Source organism: Cavia porcellus, unplaced genomic scaffold, assembly GCF_034190915.1.
Source record: "Cavia porcellus strain 051 isolate PalLab524CR breed Dunkin Hartley unplaced genomic scaffold, mCavPor4.1 scaffold_28, whole genome shotgun sequence".
NCBI classification, from domain to species: domain Eukaryota; kingdom Metazoa; phylum Chordata; class Mammalia; order Rodentia; family Caviidae; genus Cavia; species Cavia porcellus.
Genome location: NW_026947511.1, coordinates 30,610,053 through 30,636,077, shown reverse-complemented (window position 1 = coordinate 30,636,077; position 26,025 = coordinate 30,610,053). Strand labels below are relative to the sequence as shown.

The 26,025-nt window shown below is 38.5% G+C and overlaps 1 protein-coding gene across 1 annotated transcript in view; it reads right to left on the bottom strand.

The window, feature by feature from the left end:
- Positions 1 to 2,132, bottom strand: part of Mcu (mitochondrial calcium uniporter) — a 193,247-nt gene extending 191,115 nt beyond the window's left edge. The window contains exon 1 of the mRNA XM_013156850.3: positions 2,111 to 2,132. The gene's annotated coding sequence lies outside the window, so the exon portion shown is untranslated. The remainder of the gene's footprint in view (positions 1 to 2,110) is intronic.
- Between the last annotated feature and the right edge of the window lie 23,893 nt (positions 2,133 to 26,025).

Genomic DNA, 26,025 nt, shown 5'->3' with positions numbered 1-26,025 from the left:
AAGTGCATGAAGAAGCAGGGCAGAAGGAAAGGGTGCAGCCTTTAAACATTTATCATGAAGCACAGCTTAGACCTGTTTGCTTCAGCTCCGAAGTCATTATCCCCACTTTTCTGCACTCACTGGTCTGCACTCTCTCTCCTCACTACCGCACATCTTCCCATGACTTCCCTGTTTCTGTGATATTTTTTCTATCCTTTTTCCATCGGCTTCTCTGGGTCATAAATATTTCTAGTCAGTGTAACTGAGGATTGAACTGCTCTTAAACCCCACTATATATCTTTTACTGGAGACATCTCTTGTCACATCATTAAACACCAAAACACACATTCATTTTTTCTTCCATATTTTTATTTCTCTCCTTTCTTTTCCTCCAGCATTCCCATCTCCCCTACTCTAACGAGATCAGAGAGACTTATGCACCCTCTCAAAAAATTTTTGTGTGCAGGAGGCTCATGTCCTGGTCTCCAGAGGATGACTGGCTCCCTGTTACGGTTTGTGTCTAAATGTCCTCGCAAAACCTCATGTGGTCACGGGGCTGTTTCAGAGGTGGTTGAATCTAGAATGTGAGATGCTGAGAGCAAGGGTGCATGATTAGTGAATCAGTCCATTGATTGTTTTGGCATAGCTCTGGCTAGGATTAAGGGTATGAGTGCTATCCCTGCCCTAGGGTGGGTAGTCTGAATATAACACAAGGGACAGAAAGAAGCTTGTTTTCTCTCCCTCCCTCCCACTCATCTCTGCCTCCTCCCCTCCCTCTCCCCCTCCCTTGTTGCTTTTGCTACCTTGAGGATGCCATGAACTGTTCTCCGCTGTGCCCCTCTGCCAGGCCACCCTGCCTTGGAGCCAGCTGATTGTGAACTAAAACCTCTACAAACTGTCAGCTAAATAAATCTTTTCTCCTTTAACTTTGAGTGTCAAGTATTTTGCTTCAGCAATGAAAAAAGTAACTAAGACACTCCCATATTCATTTTATAGCTCAATGACCCCATGATCTAACGTCCATTCTGTCATTTCTGCTAAGAGTAAAACCCCAGAAAAACACTGAGTTGAGAAAGGCAGGGCTTGTTCAAATAGGCTTGTCTTTGCTTGTTTTTCTCAGGTTCTAAGAGGTTGACAGCAAACTTTAAAGCTGCTCTTTTTAGTATTGGACTGACTCATGGTCAGCTATATTCTTTGTGATTTACTAGACTTTTGAGTCTAGGAATTTTTTTCCCTCTATCTGAAGTGGTTCAAAAGGGCAGGATATGAAGTTTGCACTCAAGTAAACCACACTTTCTAGGTGCATAAGAAATGAGCTCTTATTCTTATAGAACCCAACACCATTCATTCTAGAACATTCAAAAGTGTCAAAAGATCATAAGAACTTTCTCTTACAGCACTGAACAATGACACAATTCCGTATCAGTAAAGTGGCTCACTTCTCAGTTCCCTGTATATCTACCCATCACATCTTGAACATTCCTCCAAACTGCCAAACATTTCCTCCAATAATTATCTGTCCTCTTCTTTTCAAAACCAGATTGGTCTCCTCTGAGAGTAAATGTCCATGTAAAACAAAATTCCACCTTGCATATTCTCACAATTTGTCGCTTGACTTTCCATCAGAGCTGCTTGGTAGTAGATCTGAGCTGCTCTGGCTCTGAGGTCTGTCACTTCCGTGATCAGTAGATCTGTTTGGTCAGGCTAATTTGGCTGGTTCGGTCCACAGGCTCCTCTCACCATTGCAAGTGTATTTTGTATCACAGTTATTCACATTACTATCTTTCTCCTACAGAGATCTTCCAGGTTACAGCTAAATCCAGCAAATTAATTGAAGCTACCTCTAGATGATGTCGTTGCTCCTGAGATAGCCCTATTGTGCATGACACATCAATAGGAGCCTCTAGTGCTGATGCCTAAAAGAAAGTCACAAAATATAGCAAGCATGAAAAATAATTTTAGGGTGATACATAGCCACATAGATCAGCTTTCTTCAGGGAGAGAGACATCATTTCATGCTGAGTTTGGCCCAAATTTCAGCTCCTCTGAAACTAAACTAACTTACTGTCAAGATGCTATATATGTTTCAACTTTGATGCAATATATATAGTCTTCATCAGTAGTTACTTACATATGAACACACACAGATTCCCAGCTATGAGTTGCAGTTGGTGGGAGGCAGCGGATGGAAGAAATGGTGGGCAGGATATTGGTCTTTGCCAGTTAACAACAGGTGCGGATGCTGCTCTTTAAATTTAGCCACTGCACTTGGCATCTTGTCTCCAGCCGTCACTTGTGGTAGTCACCGCCGAATTGGAAAGTGTCAAACGGAGAATGACAAAAGGGTCATATTTAAATAAGGCAGAGAGAAAAAAAATGTTTTGTTCTCTTTTATTAATGAGAACTAGTCTACTGCAAACATGTATTAATAAACATTAAAACTAGTCTGAGGAATAAAAAACAGCATGAGTCTTGGAAAGTGAAAAGACAGATGAAAGGAATGAAATCAGAAGGAAATTACTCAAAGCGATAATAATCATTAGCAAATCATTCTTAATTAAGCACTTTAAGAGCCATTCCAACTGCCAAAACTAGGAGCGAAAGTCATCTCAAATTTGAGTGGAGGCACGGAAAATGATCATTATTAATTCAGAGTTTAGCTAAGCACAGGGGTGAGACCTCAATGTGTACAAATTGCTCATTCAGGCAATCATTTGCCCACTCAAGAAAATATAGTGAATGCCCATAGACAATGCATAATAGGAGAAATATCCGAAAATTTTCATGTTCTAATTTTTTTCTGAAGCATTCATGTAACCACTCCAACCATGAATTTGAAATTGAATCTTTTTTAAATAACTCAGTGGTTCAACATTTATATATCATTTTTAGAAAAGAAAGAAAGATCACCTAAGTAATCACTGGGCACTAATATAATATAAATTTAAAACATACCGCCAGGCTGCTAACCACCTCATCTAACACTACTAAGAACACACAAATAAACTGCAATTTTTGCTTTAGGATAAAGTAGGGTAAAATTCTATTTAATTTGTTTCTACTTTCACTGTCTAAAGTATAAACAAAAATTTAGTCTCAGAGAATTACAAGAAGATATTATGTTACTTTTTCATGCCTTGTTAAGATGTGTAACTTAGATTGAATAGAAGCAGAGCTATCCAATGTTAAGACTTGTTGAAATTTAAGTGGGGTTTTGGTATCCACAGATGCTACTATTTAAGACCCTGAACTAATAGGCCTCTTCAATAGAATTAAGCTACTGAAAAACATTCTGTTTATCATCAGGAAGAGAAATTTTTCATATAATACTATTGAGAGATGATCAGGTTCTCAATCTCCTAAAAGTGGACAGTGAGGGATTAAATAAATGAGACCAGCAATATGAAGATTTGGAGTCCAGGAAGGTCAAAACTGCAGAATCTATGACAAAGACTTCTCTGGGATCACCCCTATTTATCAGGTTTTCAAGCAAAGGAAAAAGATAACAGGGATAAGTATGAGAAACTGGCAGGACCTTGGTAAATTACATCAAAGACTTCTCCACGCAGTAAATTTTGCCAATTAAGAGAACTGTCTTATCGCTAAGTTTAATAGTTATTGCAGTGGCCCAGAAGCTTGCAACCGTACTCTTAAGAATTGGAGTGAGCCAGGTATCCTCAGCTGTGGCTTTATCTTGTCCTTCTCCAAGGTGTCACAGTATCACAGTCCAATATAAGTCCCCATGGTGACCAATGGCATGGCGAATTATATTTTCCACATGACAGCCACCCATCTTTGAGCAAGTCACCTAATCTGGGACAGACTCGTAAGTAAATATATAAAGCCAATTAGCTAATTTTAAAGCCTGCTCAGCACCGTTCATAGTGGTCTCCAACCATAATATGCTCTGTGTGTGTGTGTATTTGAGACAGGGTCTTATTTTGAAGTGCAAACTGGCCTTAAGCTCACTCCGTAGCCTAGGCTGGCCTTGAACTCATGATGATGCTCCTGTCTCAGCCTCCTGAGTGCTAGGATTACAAGTGTGTACCACTTTGCCTGGCTAGTAACATTATTTTCTTGGCTCAGGATACCACAGAACATCAGTCCCACCCGAGAATTCTGTGTTAACCTGGAAATACCATTGTTATTTCTTTCTGTAATAGAGGACTAATTTAAGGGAGTTTGTTAAAGATTTGAAGCCTGACATGGTGACATGTACCTCTGCTACCAGCCACAGAGGCTGTGGCAGGAGGATGGCTTAATAGACCCAGGAGTTATAGCCTGAATGATGAGGTAAAACAGAAGAGCATCACAGGAGACTATCTAATCGAGACTTGAGAATCAGGGAAGGTAGCTTCAGGGAAGGAATATTTGGTGAGATCTGAAAGATTAGTAGCAGGAAATGTCAGAAAGTGACTATAGGTAGCAGTAACTGGAAGCCATGGGAATACATGATACTATCCAGGATGAGTATGAAGAAGAAAAGACATCTAAGACAATAGTTTCCATGTAGTATCCTGTTTTATTTGAGTGAATGAATGAAAATATGAGTCTTAATAAAATATAATATTTTTAATAGATGAATGACATAGTAATTCAGTCCCTAGGGCCATGTTATCAAAGGAAGTGCATTCTGAATTATGCAGTCTGGTTGGTCAGACTTGCAGAGAGCTGGGGTAATATGGTCAGTAGAGAACTCTCAAGCCAGGGATGTAGCTCAGTGGTGCAGAGGCTGCCTGACAAGCACAAGATCTTCAGTGTGGTTCCCAGGAACCCCCCCCCAAAAGGGGGGGGGGAGACAAACAACTCTCATCCAAAATATACAAAAGTCTCTTAAAAATCAATCAGAAAGAAGACACCCACCCAACAGGAAAATGGGCAAAACAAGTGAACGTTACTTCACACAATAGTTATTCGTACAACTAAGAAAACAGAGGGAAAGATTTTTAACTTCACTACCATTAATGAACTACAAACTAAAAATCTCAGTGCAACATCACCAGCCCACCAAAACAGTTAAAGTTATAAAAATACCACATTTAAAAAAAAAATACCACATTCTGGAAAGAAGATGGAACAATTATGACTTTTGTACTTATGGATAGAAGTATAAATGGGTATAAACACTCATGTATCAGACATAGTACCACCAAAATATGGAGCTACACCAATCAAATGGAGCTGATTAAGCACAAAGAATTGCTAAGAGGGCCTCTTCTCTTAAGTTTCTAAGTTTTAGCAATTATAACCAGTTCTCTTTGTTTTCTCTGCCCTGGGGCATATAGCTGCTTGTAACAATTGTTACCTTCAGATCTATTAGTTGTCTTTTAATTCTGCAAGTTACTTTAGTAACACTGTTATAGCTAGTTAACAATTATTTGTATTTAATTATCTCTGTTCAAGGAACTAGCATGGGTTTTGTCTCCTGATAGATGTAGCATTAGTACCAGGACAGATCTAGAAAACCTTCAAATATGAGATTTAAGTACAGTTTTGCTAAGGCTTTGGGCTTGAAAATCAGGGCTGAGCTCCTCACTAATTAGAAAGTGAATGCCAATAATCCATGCTATGTAGTTTATTCACATATAGTCTAATTAGCACCGATGAATGAATGTGATTAATTACATACTGAGGCAAGTGTCTCCGGGTTTAAATGGCTACTGTGTTTTGCTAATACACATAAGGATGACTTCAATAATTGTCCAAGGACCGGATGTAGTGGCACATGCCTATAATTCCAGCACTGTGGAGGTTGAAGCAGGAGAATTGCTGTAAGATTGAGGCCAGTCTGGGATACTAAGTGAGTTCAACACCAGCCTGAACTGCATAGTGAAACTCTGTCTCAAGAGTAAAAACTAAAAAAAAAGAAAAGAAAAAAATTTAAAAAAGAATTGTCCAAGATTCTGGGACTCAGGCATTTAAAACTGTAGGTTCTCATGTTAGTAGGAGTAGGTGTGCAGCGACCAGGGCCTTAAGATTAAAATCGTGTAACTTTTATCTCCCAGTGGCTAGTAATAACCCTCCCACATACATATCAGAGTAGGTCAGACTTGAAAATCTTTCTGGGGAAATTACTCTGTGTACATAAGCAGATAAACAAGTCACTAAATTGAAAACTGGCCAAGTTACTAGAACCAAAGTTTCTATTACAAACATTAAAAAAAAAAAGACTGAAAGATAGAAATTCAAATCACCCTGGAAATAATGTAGCTCATTCTCCAAGTGGACAAAAAATTAAACTGGCTTTTCAAAGTGAGTGACTTGGCAGGAATAAGAATGAATTCAGTGACAGAGGTAGGATGAGTAACGTCACCAACTAAGCACAGTGTGCTGAGCGCTTTTATGTCTTAGGTCACTTGGCTTGCTCACCAATATTACAACACAGGTTTTCCTTCAATTTTGTTTGCAGAATAGACAGGATGTTGCTCTGTAATTCAGTCTGTCCTTGAACTCTGAATTCATGGCATTCCTCCTTCCTCAGCCTCACAAGTATGAGATTACAGGTGTGTACCGCCACGCCCAGCTAAAATAGGTTTTAGTATTCCTGTTTCCAAGTGAAGAAATTGAGGTTAAGTAATGTGTCTAAATTCAGTACCCGAACTCAGGAATGAAGCACCCCAGCACCTACATCATTAATATAATCTGCCTGTCTGGAAGCTGCACTTTCCATATGCAGTCCTATTATAGACAGCTAAATTAGGTAGACATATTATAGGCAGGCAGGGCTGGGCCCTCAAGGGAATCAGTGCACAGAATGAGAGCACAGCAGAACTGTGACTGCAGGTGCATCTGAAGATTAAATCACAATGGCCAGATTTGCGCCCTTCCCTGAAGAAGCTTGAGATGATTGGTACTACCAGTACCAGGGAGGTTTCCCACATAAATTAGCCACTATCTCATTAGGGTAGGACATCCCTCCCACCCACTAAGACTCAATGAGGAAGACTAAGATGAAGAAGTTAATGAAGTCATCCACATGCCCCCACTACTCTCCGGTCTCTCAGGAGTCATTCATATTCCCTAATAGATTTTCTGAGCAACAACTGTTTTTCCTTAGAATTCATTCTTCCATTTCAGGGAGCACAAATAGTATATTTGACATCTAACAGGTTAAGGGTTACATATTTTTCCTCTATACCAGGCTGGTATGACTTATTCTCCTCTCTCTGTCTCTATCTCTGTCTCTATCTCTGTGTCTGTCTCTGTCTCTGTCTCTTTCTCTCTCTCCAGCACTGGAAGAACTGAATCCCCAGTCCTTTTTTATTTTTGACACACAGTCTTGCTAAGTCACTAAGAGTGGGCTCAAGCTTGGATTTTTCTGGCCTCAGCCTCCCATGTATATACTCACAACTCTTTAATGCTACAATTCAGCATTGACGTGTGTGTGTGTGTGTGTGTGTGTGTGTTGCTTAGGATCAAACCCACAACCTGGAACATGATAAGCACATGCTCTGCCATTGAGCTGCACCCCAAACCCCAGAATTGCTTTTTCTCCCAGACCATTTAGTACACAGTACAGTATGAAAAAAGCAGCATAGATGGTTAGAGGTAAAAACAAGACGTGAAAGGTTTTCTAATTAGGTCTCCCTGTCCACAGTAGGTCACTGAGGTCTGAGCTTGAAACCAGTTATCCCACGGCCTCAGAGCTATTTAACAGTGGAGGCAGAACTGTAAGTAAGCTTCCCAGTTCTCAAGGCAGTTCTTGTTTTTTTTTCTATACCACAAAACTTGTCCTTCCTATATTTCAGGGTGGGTATTAGTTTAGGTTCAAAGTTCTTGCTGACTTTTTAATGGATTGGCTGATAAAATACAGGCAGGGCAGGTCATTAAATGTATATAGCTTCTACTTCCTGATCTGTATTTAATGCCACCTCCAAGTGCAGTTGGGCAGGTCCTTTGTACTTCGTACTTTTTGCTAAAAAGTCCCCTTTATTTCCACATTGTTTCTCTACATTGGCTTTGTTTGGATACCTCAAACCCTGGTATTGTTTTTACCATTAGTTTGGAATATTGGAAACCTCTGTTAAAATACCAGTGAATAGCCTAAAGAAAGGTCTTGCTAGCGCCCTGGCTGAAATTTATGTGTGCAATCAGCATTTTCCCCCTGAAAGAGTCCTCAAGGAGTAAGAGTCCTGCGAGACTAGGATTTTCGTGGCAGGAACCAGTTGTATAGGATGATCTAGGTACAAAGTAGGCGACGGTGGGAACTGCGGAGAAGAGTCAAGGCCAGGGGAAGTCATGAGTACATGGGGAAGGGGGGAGGAGGAGGAAGGAAGGAAGGGGTGCAGAAGCAGGGGTAGGGAACACAGTGCCTTTGTACACGTTAGAAAAAGAGGCCCTTTCTGCACAGCTTAGGAATAGAGGTAGCTCCAGATGCTCCCCGCTGCTCCCTGCGTGAACAGAAGAAGCATTTGTGACAAACTTGTATCAAGCACACACGTCACAGTATTGCTGAGGGCCTGCCCTGCCTGCCCCTCTTGCACTGCTAATGTTCCCCCAAGAGAGTCATAAAAGGAGAGGGAGGGAGAAAGGGAGGGATGGAGAGAGGGAGGGAAGGGAGAGAGAGAGAGAAATGAGTAACATTCACAGCGCCTGGCTGCAGCTCTCACTGGATTTATTGAGCTCCTACTCTATGCAGTCATGGTCACCACAGAAAACTCAGGGAATTTGGTATTATTACCCCAGTTCCACAGATGAAGACTAATGGTCTAAAGAGCTTTAGAAATTTCCCTGAGGCACATAAGTAAAAAAAATCTTTCAGAGTCGCTAAGCACCAAGGTGCAGAGCTGAGTCAAACTGAGGTCTTCTGATTCATGTTTTTCCAGGCTCCTGCACCACACCCCTTTGGAGGGCACTGTTTCCTAGAGCTTGTGTGTTGCACAAGCCCGTGTCTCATTGTTGCTGTTTGTTTGTTTTGTTTTTGGAGTTGCATATTCTGTTAAGCCATCCCTATTCTTCACTACACAGCATCGACCTTCAGTGGTCTAATTTATCACAGGTAGAGCTGTAGGTGCCTTGTTTTCTAAGCAGACCATCTGGCAGGAAGCATATGGAAGTAGACCCTTTGACAAGGTCACTAGAAGGTTAATTAAGGCTAGATTTTGAAGTTTTTTTAGGCCAGGGATGTAGCTTGGCGGTAGTACATTTGTCTTCTATGTGTGGGGGACTGAGTTCAATCCCCAACACCACAAAAATGAAAGAAGAAAAGAAAATGTTCTTCTAAAATCTGAAAGTAAAAAAAAGAAATGATAATACTGAGTACTAGCCATTAACAAGGCGTGCTGAATGCTATATGAATATTACATTATACCAGCTGGTTTAATCTTCACTGTATCCCTATAAGGAAAATCCTATACTAACCCCCATTTTTCCAAGGAGAAAATTGTGGCACTGGGAACTAATGATCAGGCGGCTGGCAGTAGGATCAAACTGTGGGTGCAGGTTACCTGATGCCAAAGAACATACCTCGAACCACTCACTGTTACCTTCCCTGGTATAAAATGAAACACTTCAGGATGTGAGGAAGATCTCAGAGTGAATCCTGTAGAAACTTAAACTACTAGCTGAAAGGTAACCATTCATGGTGACACATGACTATAATCCCAGAACTCAGGAGGCTGAGACGGGAGAGTTGCTGTGAGTCTGAGGCCAGCCTGGGTTATCTAGTCAGTTGAATTGCAGAGCAAGACTCTGTCTAAAACAAAACAAAACCCACCAAAAGTAATCACTGGAAGCCAATAAGAGATCATTTCATGTAGGTAAAGAAACAAAAAGAATAGTTTGTACTTTTAAAAATAACTTTTTGACACATTGATTCTTTAGATATGATTCAGTGTGTTTGACAATTAGCCCTTTGTAGATAAATTCCATGTCTTTGACTTTTTCTGTTTTTGTTTCTTTCCATCAATGCAGAATAAATGATGCTGAGTGTTTACTATGGAGAAAACAGGAGAATGACAGATACCAAACTTGGTACATAATGAAGGATATCAAATCACTGGTAGCAGCTGTACCTAAAACTCTCTTAATTTAACAGGACTTAATCCTTTTAATAATCTCATCACTAGTTTACAAAACTAACTGGATAGGTGCTAGATTAGAAGTCTGAGTTTATTGTAACAACTTGCAAACTAGTGATAGGTGGTGAATGTTCAATATCTACAAACCTTCTGGGGACTAACCTGAAAATAACCCCTAAGATTTGACTTGATTTGATTTGATTAATTGATTGATTTTACCTTTTGGTTTTTGGAGACAGGGCCTTACTGTATAGCTCAGGCTGTCCCTGAACTCACTATGTAGTCCAGGCTGGCCTCGAACTTGTGACAATCTTCCTGTCTCAGCCTTCCAAGTGCTGAGATTATAGATATGCACCCAGCCCAGCTTCCTAAAGGTTTTAAAGTGTTTTTCTGTACTGAGTACAACAGGCTCCACTGACATCCAGTTTGTCACCCAGCTAATTCACTTGTGTCCTCTCTCTTGTTTGGGAAAGTACAAGAAATTATTTATAGCAAGTCACTCACAGTTCTAACTTCAGGATTCTGCCTGCAACTGTCTTGTTCAACTTATCATACCCATAAATGGTGCCTAAATGCTTTAAGAAACACATTTCTTCCTTACTGCAAGAAAAAGATGCACAATATAATGTCTGAACATTACTGAAGAAATATACAATGAAGAAAACAAGAATGTAAACATTGTATATCCATGTTTTAAAAACCAGCAAGAAGCTTAACATTTATCCAGAAATTGCTCCAAAAGTAATAACCCAAATATTATTACAGCCTTCTGTGACATACTAAAAACTACATTTGAAGTTGTTTTTAATATCTAGATTTTAAGTCTGCCTACTGCTATACAATCTGTGGGTCCGTTACTCAATTTCTGCTTATCCATCCATAAAAAAGAATATTCAGTTCTCTGGATTGTTGTAGAGGTCAAAAAAGAAAAAAAAAAAGACAAAGATAACTTATATAAAACTATGCCATAGCCTTATAAATGTCAGTTTAAACAGATGTGGTGGCATGCACCTGTAATTCCAACACTTGGGAGGCTGAAGCTGCAGGGTCGCCACAAGTTCAAGGCCAGCCTGAGCTACATAATAAGACTGTCTCAACAACAACAAGAACAAGTCAACTTTAAAAAAAAAACGTATGTATATACTGGGGACTGAATTCAGGACCTTGAACTTGCCAGGTAGGTGCTTATGCCACTGAGCTATACCTCCAGCACAACCAAGAATATAATACTGAAAATATTTCTTCATCTGCTAATTTGTTGTAAAATAGCTAAGAAAGCAATTAGGAAAAAATGAGATCTTTGTTCATTTGGGCCCTATCTTTCTGGAGTTCAGATTTAAGTGAGAAGTTTCACCATTGAAGAAGACTGTGTGAGCTTTGTATGTTTTCTAGACAGGGACCATTTTCCATACTACCTTTGAAAATACACATATGCCTGAGCAGGAGACCATGTATCAGTTTATGTAAGGAGAACTCATCTCACTATAATCCATCCCTTAGAATCTTTTTTATTTGATTGAAAACTTGATATCTGAATTCTGACTGGTCTCATTCATCTGCATCTGTAAGGACAGGCAACAGATGTCTTAAATATAGGACAGAAGAAGTCCCCCTTCTTCTATTTTCTCTTCTCTGGAATGGACTGTGTTACCCTCAGATTGACACAGTGGATGAAGCAACCAGGGAAAAACGAAACCCTCCAGCTTGCTGATTCACATCTTTTAGCAAAGAGATAGAGATAATTGTTTTTAACTTGCAATGCTTTTTTTTTTCATTTTTTCCTAATGAGCTTCAGTCAGACAAAATCCTTTTATAGAACACAAGTAAATATTGAAATAGATGAAATGACAATGTTCCCAAAAAATTCAATTGGAAGTTTTTCCCCTTAGGTAAGCCAAAATATTATTTATTCTGCCTAGCTATAATGAAAAGTTAACTGAACTAATGATGGTTAGACTCTCATAACATCAGGCTGACACTTTTTGATGAAACTCAGTAATTTAGTCCTGAAATTTAATGGCAGAATCAATGAACAAAGAGTAAAAAGGCTTGAGCACTATTTCCAGTTCTGATGCTGGCTCATTACCATTACTTCACCCCGACCATCTTCTGTTATTACTTGAAATCTCCACTATAGTAGCAGTGCACACGATTTGAGAAAAACACTCTGTAAGCTAATGAATAAAAGAATTTGACTGCCTTGTTTCTGCCACTGATACATCACTGTTGTTCCAGACAAGAAATTGTCTATCTGCTACCTTGGTTTCTTTTTCAATAACAATGTGATATGCCCAGGGCAGAAGGGGTAGCTCAGTGGCCAGAACACATGGGTAGAGCTGCCGAGTTTGATCCCACCACCACCAAAAGATTTATTTGCTCCTTTGTCCCCTCAGTAGCCCATAGACATGAGCTAATCATCAGGGAAATGGTATTGATGCTATAAAAGATTTCTGATCTCTAAAATGTTGTTACATAAAGAGAAATGTCCTTTTTAATATTTTCACTGGCATTTTTAGGTATTTATTTTCTCTATGAGTTTGAGTCAAATCAATGCTGTTTGGAAAAGATTACTATTTTTACTGCCATTCTTTGCAGAGCATTTGCAGAAATAGAAGAGGCCACAAAGAATATGCTTTGAAGAAACGAATTTGTTCCAAAAGATTGTTGGCAGTCGAAAATTCTTCTGAGTCATGTTATTATTCCTAATCAAGAGGCGCTTATTAATTCAGAGCTGTCGATACCCTGCTGTTGTCTAGGTAACAGATAGCAGCTAACAAATGAGGATGCCACTCAGTTGATCCTAGCTATCCTAGGATTTTGGCAAAGTGCCTCAGAGGAGTGTGTAGGTAGTGAGGTCTTATATTTAGCAATAATTGACAGACAACTTTTATTTATTTGTTTATTTATTTAGGGTACCAAGAATCAGACTCAGTACCTTGTGCTTGCCAGGCAGGTGCTTATACCACTGAGTTGTATTCTCAGCCTGCAGACAATTTTTAATCAATTTAGTTTTCGTGTGTCAAACCTAAGAATTTGAAGGGAGTTTCAGTGATGATAAAAGAGCTTATAGATAAGCAATCTCCTACCTGGTTGCTGAAAGTAATATTATCTTTAATTGATTGAAGGATAAGAGATAGAGTCTTGCTAATACACTCAGGTTGGTATCAAATTTGTGGGATCCAAGAATCCTCAAGCCTCTAAGTAGCTAGGGCTTCCAGTGTGTGCCACATGCCTGGCTTCATTGTAATTTTTGAAGATTGTAATAATAATATGTTTTGTTACATAACTTGTTTGTCACATTAGCGTACTATCATATCCTAAGCTCAGGGCTGAAGGTTTAATTCAATAATACAACTTATCATACAAGAGCTCCTGATTCTGGATCCAAAGTTCAAAGAGTGAAGGAAAAAGTCTCAGGTCAAGAAATTAAGTGATATTAATTCAAAGAAAGGTCTGGCACTGAAAAATTCCTTTACAGGGTAAAAGAAATAGAGAAATCTAAGTAACAAAAGCCTCAGCCTGGTAAGACCTCAGATAAAGGACAGGGCTGGTAACCGACAGAGGACAGGGCTGGTAACCGACAGAGATTTTTGCAGGAAGGTCAAAACTCTAGATGCCTGGCAACAAGTGTCAGAGATTAGTAACTAGGAAACTGGAGCCCAAAGGCAGGAAAGGCAGTTACTTTGGTTACAAAACATACCCACAGAAAACCTGTGAATTCTCTGAGGACATATCTTTATTTGTTCAGCCCATAAATACATACTTCGGGCCTCTATATCCCAGACGCTTTTCTAGACACAGAGGAATCAATGAACAATACAAAAAAAAAGTCACTGTGCAGCTTATATTCCAGTTAGGGAGCGCAGACAAGACACAGTTAAGTAAATCAAATACAGCATCTCATCAGAAACAAATCTATGGAGAAATTCAACTGAGGAATTCTGGGGTAAAGTGTGGGGGCACAGTTTTACACACGGTTGGTGGTTAGGGAAAGCTTCTCTGACTTGGTACAAATAAAGGCTTAGGAGCTGTGCTTATGCCTCAGGGGCTGAGTACTTGCCCAACATGTAAGAGGTCCTGGCTTTGGCCCACAGCACTGTAAAAAACAAAAACAAAAGCAAAACCCCACCTTCCATGAGAATGAGAAGGGGCTGCGGGGTCATGAGAGTGTCTAGCCCAGAGGGCTCTGGGAGAAAACACAGAGATAGTAAGAGGCCAGCACAGGTGGAGCGGAGCAGAAAAAGCAGTAGATAATGTCTAAGAAGTAAGAAGAGACACCAGTTATGTTGGGGCTGGGAGCCCACTGGGAGGACATCGCCTTTTACTTTGGTAGAGATGAGAAACCACAGAGAGGATTGCACAGGGCAAGGGGGAAATACAACATGACCTACACCTTAAAAGAACGGATCTGACTTTGGTTTTATTATATAGGGAGGCGAGAATGTAAGACCATTTAGGGTACAGTTGCTATCATCCAGGGAAGAAAGACTAGTAGCTCACATGGGCTGGTAATGCAGGGCGAGTGAGAAGTGGTTGGAATTTGCTGTTTTCATGGTAGCACCACATGGATGTGCTAATGGTCTTGACAGAGGACATGAGAGGAAGGGGGCAATCAAAGTCGACAGCAAGATTCTTGGCCAGAAAATCGCGAGAAAATGGAGAGACTTTATTGACATGGGGAAGTTTGTTGGAGGAGTCTTAGTTCACTTTGCATCCTCATGACTAGCCATGGTGCAATGTTCGGGGAATGTTGATAATCTAAGCTGGATCTAGTTACTGTATCTTTAGGATCAGAGTTGATCTTGATAGGAAACTTACTCATTTAGATTTACTAAAGTAGAGACTTGTTTTGGATTTGAGCACAGTTAAAACCAGTGGTGTGTTAGAGCTGTTTGTACAGAGCCAATTACTAAAGGTTTTAAGTTAGGGAAAGATATTAAATGCAACCATTATTTAAAACTGAATTATATAAATTTACAGCTGGTGAATTGTACTAAAACAAAAGTAAAAATAGTTAAAACACATTACTTTTTTACCATTTTGTTACATTGTACTATTCTCTATGCTCTTGAGATTACTTATATACATTGTATCTCTATGGTAGAAACATTGTATAAAGTCCTACTGGAGCTCTCTTCTCAATTTTGTGTTTACAGACCTTATTTCAGGAGCTTTAAATTGGCCACTGTGTATTTCTAACACAGAAATTCACAATGTTTCAAATAAGGGCTCCTCACACCTACTCCAAAGTTGGATAAATCTGTAAGTGGGAATCGTAGGGAATGAGCACATTGCCATGTATTTTGTAAATACAGCCACATGCAAGCACTGGCCAGAGAATCGCAATACAATTATGGAGGAGTTCCCTGTTCAGGGGAGCAGGGGTTGGGGTCACAGGAAATAGTTGGAAAGGGACATGCAAGCAATTCCATATGGCAAAAGAGAGCCCTTGCATATTGACCAAACTTGCAATTGCTAAGAGATGAAAACCTACATTGAACCAACATGTTAATATAATTAAAACTGGACCAAAATACACAGTTAAGAGAGGAGATTAGCAGGTTTGGACATTTTTACATTTGGAAACAGAGAAAACAAAGGATAAGGAGAAAACAAGAACAAGTAGTACAAATGAGATTTCACTTTTAGATCTTTTCAAAACAACTAAGGATTTTAAAGACACTATTTATACCAGTGACACAGCTAGAAAAATATTTTATTTTAGTGTTTTTATTTTACAAGGAAGGAAGCTGGAACCCAAGGAACATTAATGAGTTGTTGAGCAAAACAGAATGAGTGAGCCAAATTCTGTCGGAGGGGCAGAAAGTACGAAGTACAGCATCCTGGCCATTGTAAAATGAACAACAGTAAAAAAAAAAAAAAAAAAAAAAAAAAAAAAAAAAAAAAAGCACATGATTTAGTGATCCACTTTTCAAAATAAGCAGGATTAAAAATGCTTATCGAGGGCTGGGGATGTAGCTCAGGGCACAGCGCCTGCCTAGCAGATGCGAGGGCCTGAGTTCTGTTTCGGGTGCCAAAAAGAAAATAGTAAAAAAAAAAGACCAAAAAAATTGCTTATCAATTATGAACATGGCAATTACAACAACATAAAATGACAAAAGAGACTGAAAATGTATAACTTCAATATTCAATTTTCCCCAAATCTCTTTGCTGACTCCATTTTCTATTTTCTGTCACTGGCTTTGTTTCAAAGCTTTAATCTCTTTTACTGACAATGTTTCCATAAAGTTCAGTAAGACTCAGCTCAGTAAGACTTCTCATTGAGCAGAATCACTTGGTTTAAGCATCAGTCTTATTTTCCCAGAGATATTTATGGCTGTAGGATGTAGAATTCTTGGGTTGGAGGGTAAAGGGTTCATTCACATTCTATCAACCTATAGCTAGTTGATACTACCTTGATTAGTTAATAACATGGTTTAAAATACATATGAAGACGGAGATGGTGGTACGCGCCTGTAATCCCTGCACTCAGGAAGCTAAAGCAGGAGGATCACCAGAGGTTTGAGGCCAGTTTAGGCTGCACAGTGAGTTCAAGGCCAGTCTGAACTATATAGCAAGACTGTCACAAAAAAACCAATCAATCACTCTAAGTTCTTTTGTGAAAACTGATATTTTGTTTTATTTTGTGTTTCTTCAATTACTAATAAAATTTTTATTCATTTGTTTCTTCTCTAATATTATGTCATTTTCTATTCATTTCTTTGAGACTAAGCATAATTTTTATCAACTTGTGTAATATCTTCATATAACAAAAACATAAGCTCTTTGTAGTTTTAACAGATATTTTCCCAGTATGCTGTATTTATTTTGGTCACTTTACACAAATCTGCTCATAGTTTCCTTTGAGTTTTTGTTGCTTCTAAGTTTAAAAATAATCACCCTCCAGAGGCTTCTTACATATTCAGTTCTATTTTCTTCTGATTTTTCCAGTGTTTAATATTTTATATCTACTCTTTAAGTCATGTGAAATTTATTTTGAAGCATAAAATGAAGGAATGGTCTGAACTATTTTTTCTAAATTGCTAAATGTTTTGAAATTGTTCTTTGCTGCATGACACATTGAAATCATATATATTATAGGACTATTTCTGCACTATGCCAGTTTTTACTTGCATTGTATTCTTTTACTGTAGCATTTTAGTGCATTTGTATATTCAGATGGTTTAGTACTTTCTATATAATTAAAGTTTTTTTCTTTCTATTATTTGCATCCTTCTTCTCCCAGCCATAGAATCACTACAGAGAGTAAAAAGATTTTTAATAGTATATAAATGCAGCCCTTTGTTCTTTGATAAAGCCATAGTTATTTCTCTAATGTCACTAATTGTGCATATTAACAATTACTAATTAGGATAACAATAGGAAAGAAGTGTATAAAGGTGATTCATGCCACGGAATTCAGCATTATTGCCCAAAACATTTTCAGTGCATAAGAGTTTGATGGAAAATGATTTTGTAAGACTGAAAAGTGACAAAAACATCTACACAAAGTTCTCCCCAGGAAGCTATTTTATGATTTTGAAAAAGGCAGATTTCTCTTTGAAGCAAACAAATACAAGGAATATGAAACATAAAAGGATTGAAAATATAAATTCAACATAAACTTGAATATATTGTATATCTTGCAATAAACTTTCATTATGCTCCCAAAACTTAAGCCAAAACATTGTGAACAATTTCATAATAGAGAAACTTATACCTACTGTATAATTTAAGTTTCTCTCCACATACATTAATTTGCCTTGGAATAACTTAGAACCTCATAGAAAATAAAAGAAAATGAAAGATTCCTTTTCTCAAAGTTATTTTTCTTCAAAAATGACAAAATTCTTGAAGCTTATATAGATACTGCAAACGTCTATATTTTATGCTCTCAATATCTGTGTAAGCACCATCAGTTGGTACTTAAAGTGAAAATTAGATTCCACTGTCCTAACATGCACTATTAAGCTTTCATGCATTATGTGGGGCTTCCTGACCTCCATCGTTACCTCTGGGCATGGTGGTGCATAGCTAAAATCTCAGCACTGAGACAGGAGAAGTTAGAACTCAGCCTGGGAAATTTGGCAATTTAGTATAACTCTGTCTAACGACAAAAAATTAAACAACTGGGGATATAGCTTATTGGAAAGGCCCTGAGTTCAATTTCTGGGACTTGGTCAGGGAGGCAACAGCAGAAAAGTTCAAACTGAAGTATTTTCCTAGGATTCTACAGCAAAGATTTAGAGCTTCATTCATAATTGTTCCTAGAAATATTTAAATCCTTTGTAGAACAAAGATATTCGTGCTCTAAATAAAATCAGGAAACTAGATATACCCAATAAGAACAGATCTCTTCTTTCTAAATAAAACGTTTAAAGAGTATGAGCAACTTCGTGTGCCCCACATTTCTTTTTCAAAGTGATTTTCTTTTTGGTATTGAGGATCAAAGTCAAGACTGCGCGCTTGCAAGGCAGGCGCTTATGCCGCTGAGCTAAATTCTCAGCCCAACCCCTGGCTTTCAAAATGATTCTATCAAAGATATTTCATTATAGTATTGGTTTCCATGATAATTGGCTCTTATTTTTTTTAAAAAAGCCTACCGTGTTGGAAAAAAGTCATGAATATCTAAGAACTGCTGATATGTATGCTCTTGTTTGTAATTGAGCCAGTCTTTTGAGATATGATTTTATTTTCTCATATTTTTTTCAGTTTTAAAGAGAATAAAACCAAACAAAATGAGACAAAATAAAACTATTGAAAACAAAACAGTGAAAGTGATACAGAACCTCAAAACATGGTAACAGGAAATCAGCAATGGTTGCCATAATGCCTCTTGTTATCTTGGAAATAGCTGCCCATATCATTAAACATGTTAAAATCAAAACAAATATAATAGAAGAAAACCAATCAAAACAAAGCAATGACAGTGACACAGGACCTCAAAACAAAATAATGGGAAATCAACAATGGCTACCATAATATACCTTGTTATCTTTGAAATAGCTGCCCATGCCATCATATATAATAAAATCAAACAAAGCAAAACAGAAAATAACCAACAAAACAAAATAATGAAAATAACACAGGACTTTAAAACAAGATAATAGAAAATTAACAATAACTACTGCTTTCAGAAAAAAATTCACATAGTTGCTATACTGCATATTGTTATCCTCCAAATAGATGCTCAGACCACAGGCCTTAGGCCTGCAAAGTTAATCCAATACTAAGCACTACAAGAATTAAGTTGTTTTCTACCTCAGTAGCTACCACACCATCCTGTGTTTCTCCAGACCAGCCAGTTGCTTACAGCTGGTGGGGGTAGGCGTGGCTCTTCTTGTCTGCCAATCCACATACCAGCCAGCTCCCAGCAAGGGGTTGGTTTCTTGTTTCTCCTCCCTGAGGCCCATGACTCTATTTTCTCATCTTGCTTTTATAAACTCTCACAAATAAAACAGAGTATGGGTTTTTTTTGTTTTTTATTTTTTATATTTATTTTTATTTTATTTATTTTTTGTTATGCTCCATGCTTATCGTCCTAGTAACCATGTACCTGGAGCACCGACCACATTATTATAAATTTGTTATTAATTAACTGACTGCGTCATCATGCTGTTCTGTAATGTGTCGTTCCCCCCCCACAACCTTAGTAACCTGTTTGCTGTATCAACTTTTGTTCCCCTTGTGAGAGACAAATGTTCCTGGAATTGGCAGACCAAGGGCTATGAACTGGCTAACCACCCACTGTGAAATACCTCTGACCTCAAGCAAAGGGGAACAAAGGCCTACCTTGTTTCTGCTTCTCATCATTATGTACTTAATGATCAATGAGCTAATCATAAATGAACCATTAAAAATCAGTCAAAATTCTAACTCAGTTGCACAGCTTTGCAAATTCTATCTGCGCTATGTCGCTGGGCCAGCTAAAATAAAAGGGCTTCTTCTTAAAACGACATCATTTTGCCCTGTTCTTTTTTCATCCCGCTGGGACCTTGTTTTTTGGGAGGAGGTTACAACACTTTTGATTTGTTATGTTTCTTTAAATATACATTTCTAGATCTCTTTTATCACTTGATTTCCTGTTGCTGAGCTTTGTGTTGTTATCTTAGTGAAGCACAAATGATGTGTTGGGTGGGACTGTGTTTACTCACCCCACTGAAGAGCCTCTCCCTCGTAATTAGACACTGGGCACCATTCAAAAAAATGGTACAGTCATTACCAAAATATGAGGCCACAGGCATTTACACAAACGCTGTCTTCACTGAATCTAGAAAATAACCAAAAAGTCTCCAAATAAAATGGGTTCTCTTCATTTATATGAAATAAGCTTAAAATTTAATAAGAAAAATCTCATAATTACTTTCTGCGTTTTCATGGGTCCAGCTCATAGAAGTCTCCTTTCTCTTCCTCTCCCCCAACTAATAACCTGCAAATGTTCAAATGGTTTGTGGAGAAATTTCAATTTTTTTTAATTTTTAAAAATGTTATCAGTACATTTTAGATATACGTAATGATCACATTCATTGTAGGGAATTTGTACCTGTACATGACAGATCGTGCTTGCTTTTATTTTCTCATTCCCTCTCCTCCCTTCAACCCTTTCCCCTATTTACAGAAGCTTTGTTTTCATTTTTTTCTTCCTATTTGCCTTTTTTCTTGTTCCTTCCTCCTCCCCCATTTCCCTTGTTCCCCTCCCCATTTGAACATTTTTGCAGGGCAATTTTAAAAGAAGTATTTTCAGGGCGAAGTGTTAAGTAGTCAGTCAGTGCCACTGTTTTTTCAGGAAACAATCAAGAACTATTTGAACAACAGGAGTGGTGAGGGTATTAGTCTTTTTTTACTTCAGTAATTTTTGTTCCATTTTATATACAAAATAGTACTAAAAGCAAAATAGTACTAAATAAACAAGAAAGCGAAAAGCTTAAATAATTACCTACTTGCTGTTTCAAAGGTATACAGTATTGGTATTTTTTTAAAAATGATGTGAATCTGTCTTGACACGTGTTAGCTGTCTGTCTGTCACTATAACAAATACCTGACATCAGGGCAATCTGGTCTACATAGTGAGTTCAAGTTAAGCCTGAACTATATAGCAAAACTCTTTTTGAAAACAAAACAAAGTAACTTTTTTTTTTGTCTTTTTGAGACAGGGTCTCACAATGCAGTTCAGGCTGGCCTTGAGCTCACTTTGTAGCCCAGGCTGGTCTCCGACTTGCAACGATCCTCCTGCCTCAGCCTCTGGAGTGCTGGGATGACAGGCGTGAGCCACCACAAGATAACTTTAGATATCAAGATAACTTTTTGTTTTGCTTTGTTTTTTTCTTTTTGAGACAGGTCTCACTGTGCAGTTTCAGGCTCACCTGAACTCACTATGTAGTTCAGGCTGACCTCAAACTTCTAGGGATCATCCTGCCTCAGCCTCCTGAACACTAGAATTATAGGTTTGTACCACCACGCTCAGACTTAAGGTAACTTTAATATCCTTAATATCTTTTTGTATTCCCTGAATTTTTACAGTGGCATTTATTATTTTCATAATCAGACAAAACAAGAGGATATTTCTATTTAAAAATAAATAAATACAAGTTGCTTGGTACTGAGAAAAAGTTTGTCTCTTTCTCCGTGCCTCTGTCTCTGTCTCTGCCTCTCTGTGTCCCTGTCCTTGTCCCTGTCTCTGTCTCTGCCTCTCTGTGTCCCTGTCCTTGTCCCTGTCTCTGTTTCTGTCTCTGTCTTTCAATTCTGCTTGCTCCTGCCTGGTTTGCACACCTCCAGATTCTAGCTCCAAGGTGGGAAAGGTGACCGCCTCCCACTCCGGACTGTAATAAAACTGTATCCACATTTGAGACAAACTTCCTTATTAGCTCTAGTAAAAAAGTCAGAGGGCACACTGACTTAGATGAGGAGCCAACAGTGTGGTGGGAAATGAATGGAGAAGAGAGTGAATGTCACTTTCTGATGAGACTGGGCTTGGTCACAAGCCAATTAGGCCAACTGGGGAATGCCAGTCTTTTTCTCTCTTTTGCTTGCTGGCCATGAGGTGGGCAGTTTTGCTTTCTCTCTCTCTCTCTCTCTCTCTCTCTCTCTCTCTCTCTCTCTCTCTCTCTCTCTCTCTCTTCTTTCTTTCTTTCTTTTTCCTGCTACCAGGAATCAAACTCAGGACACTGTGCTTACCAGGCAGGCACTTACGTCACTGAGCTATATCCCTACCACTTATTTCTTTTGTTCTTCCTTTCTTTCTTTCTTTCTTTCTTTCTCCTTTCTTTTCAGCAGTTTTGCTTTGTCATCTGCTACTGCCCTGATGTGCTGCTCCACCAGAGGCCCAAAATTTGGGCCAACCAATTACAGATTGGAATCTCTAACATGATGAGCTCAAATAAATCTTTCCTCTTTGTAGGCTGATTATCTCAGCTATCTTGCTCTATGCAGTTCCCTGTAGGAAAGAAGAGTTTTATTATCTAAAGAAGAGAGCAAGGAATGTTGACAAGACTAAAATAACAGATATCCAGTGTAATATCCATTTTTAGACTCTCATCAAGAGTAACATAGCTTTTGAGGGGTGCTGAGTGGTGGTGGGGATTGAACACAAGGCTGTGTATTCCAGGCAATACACCAGGTAATACGACCTCCAGGCTCCTTTGGGCTTTTCATTTATGATGGAGGTTTGCTCAGTTATCCAGAGTGACCCTTATCTTGAGATACTCCGGGCTTAGCCTCCTGAGTGGCAGCAGTTATGGGCATGCACCACCATGCCCAGTAAGAATAAAACGTAGTGAATTTTAAAAAGCACTCACACACAGAGATTTTTGGTGTTAGGAACCCAGAAGCTACTGTTCAATATCTAATCTATAATGCTACTCATTCAGCAAGTCTTCATCAAGTGTTCCAGGGTGCCCAGGGCCTATATCCTACAATAAAAAGCAACAAACAAAATGTTCCTACTTGCACAGATGTTCCCATAGTCAAGCATCAGCAACTCTTAAAAAATGAGTGCGAAATTGTCCTCTGGCTAGAAATTTGGCTGCAGTAGTTGAGATTTTAGGGGAAAAAAGTGCAATTTGGCTTTCATGTAATTTTTTTCTCACTCATCTGTGAACACCGTAGTAAGATCCTATTTGTGAAAAACCAAGGAGAAACAAGTCCCAAGATTTACAGACAAGGGAGGAGACTTGTACAGCCTTCAGTGCTTCATTACAACTGGGAAATGGTAATATCTGGACACACCCCAAGGTGTTCTGTGGCATTCTTGGACTGTAAACTATGTCACTTAACTTGCCCTTCACCATGCTGACTAGGCCAATCCTATGGGAGATGTTTAATTTCAAACAAAAAAAAAAAACTTTTTACCAGGGGCTGGGGATTTAGCTCAGTGGCATAAGCACCTGCCTTGCAAGCAGGCAGTCGTGAGTTCCGTCCCTGGTACCGATAAAAAGGAAAAAAACAAAACAAAACAAAAAAAACAAAAAGCTTTCTACCCTTGACTCAGCAATGACCAAATCTCAATTAACAGGCCAAAAAAGTTAAGATACAAAAACCAGAACAAGAGATTCTGTATCTTTTCAGTATTTATCCTTAGTAGAACAAGCATCTAACACTGAATTTTAAAAGTTTTGGGAGGCAGAGACTCCAAGGAAGTTTTGGCTAACATCACTATTTTTTAAAAAATTATGTACTATTTTTAAGCTATTAAAAGTATAACAATTATCATTCTCTAACACGGCGATTCTCAATTTTGGTTATATATAAGAATCATCTTGAAATGGGGTATGGTGCTTCATAGGGCAGGAGAAAGCAAGAAAATGGCAAATTCAAGCCCAACATGGACAATTTAGCAATTTAGTGATACTTTCTCAAAACAAACAGGACTAGGGATGCAGCTCAGTGATCAGGTGTTGAGTTCAATTTCTAGCACTGCCAAAAAAAAAAAAAAAAACCACCCCACTTTTATTTATTTATTTACTTATTGAACTAGGGTCTTCCTATGTTCTTCAAATCAACCTTAAATTCATGATCCTTCAAGTTCAGTCTCTCAAATAGCTAGGATTACAGTTGTGGGTCACCATACTCCAGGCTAAGAATCATTTAAAAAACAACAAAAACTGGAAAGCCAGGCATGGTGGCACACACCTGTAATCCCAGCACTTGGGGGGCTGAGGCAGGCAGATCATCATGAGTTCAAACCCAGCCTGAACTACATAGTGAATTCAAGCCCAGCCTGAATTGCATAGTGAGACCCTGTCTCACAAAAAAACACAAACAAACAACCCCCTCCCAACTTGAATTGTGGTGAAGGATGGAGATCAGGCCTTGATATTCTTTAAAAAACATTGCATGCACGCACAAACACAGAGAGCATTACAAAACCACCTAAATCATAACGTACTCAGTAGACAAGATGGCGAAGGTAGATCGTTTTGAATCTAGAACATGACTAACATTTGTCTTATGCCAGCCCGATTTTCATTAATGAATGAGTCACTTTAACTCTTATGATTTAACCATTTTTAGAAGAGAAATAAATGATCCCACACCTATTCACCCATTCATCTTTTTTCCTCTCATTTTTTTCTTTATTTTCTCTCATTCATCTACATAATCCCTCATTCATTAAACAAGAATGTAAAGAGTTCTGCAGGTAATAAGGATACAGAAACAAATCTGTAGTTTCATTCAAATGTTACAATATTAATAAGGTAGCATGTGTAAATTCATCATCCTGTGATTTTCAAGTAAAGTTCACTTTAAAAAAAAAAAGCTACAAAAATACACACCAATCCTCCTGGTTGGGTTTATTTTATAAAAAATTGGATGGAAGCTTGAGCTGTTGTTAGGCAAACATCAACATTCCTGACCTCTGGTGCTTTCAGTGAGTCACAGTTAGCTATCCATCTGTCGTGGTGCAATTTTAACCTTTCATATATTGAATGAAAAAATACAAATACATATAATTCATTAGGTTCCACATAAAAAAGATATCTACTTTAAGAGCTATCCTAATTTAAGACACTTTGTATGTGCTTTTGTGAAGTTCTCATACTTCAGATATACCAACTATTTCTCAGAAAATCCATCAAGATAGCTTATTAATATTATTTTTTTTTTGAGACAGGGTCTCACTATGCAGTTCAGGCTGGCCTTGAGCTCACTTTGTAGCCTAGGCAGGTTTCAAACACGCAACGGATCCTCTTGCCTCAGCCTCCCGAGTGCTGGGATTACAGGTGTGAGCCACCGTGCCTGGCTAAAATAGCTTATTGTTTAGCTTCCGTTTAATTCCCAAATCAAGTTACTTTATGGGTAAGTAAATTTAGAACCTTTCACTAGGAAAAATAAACAAATCCATTTTAATGGCCAACTCTAAGACTAGGGCTACTCCTGGGGATCTGGACATCCTCATACTAAAGAAGCGGTTCTGGGTATGTTTAAAGCTAAGAATAAAAGCAGGCTCACTTTCCCCACAATAGCATCACCATCATTTCTGACTCAGCAGTGCACCCACCTAAATCCAAAGGACAAAAGAGAAATATTTTGAAGTAAAACTAACATAGGAAGCAAACAGCAGAAGAGTAGGAAGAAAGAGCAATAGTTCATCCAAGAACAGATGCAAAGCTGTCAGATTCCAAGCAAGTGAGCCTTTACTCGGAGCATAAGGTGCCCTGAACTAGGAGTTTTATTTGTTATTACCATGTAATTGTAATTATTATAAGGCAAGAGTTTGCTTGCAAGAAGAAAAAGTATAATCAAAGGAGGAGAACCAACAGAAGAGAAGGATGTAATTCTTGGTCTAGAGGCACTATGTTCTGAATCTTTGCTGTCTCTGGAATATTCATATATATATAGATACATTTTGTTTTGTTTTAAGAGAGGATCTCACTATACATGCAGTCTGGCCTTGAACTTATTATGTAGCACAGGCTGGCCTTGAACTCACAGTGATCATACTGCCTCAGCCTCCCAAGGGCTGGGATTACAGGTGTGCACCACTGTACCCAGACAAATATTCCTATGTTGAAGCTGTCATTGTGTTTTG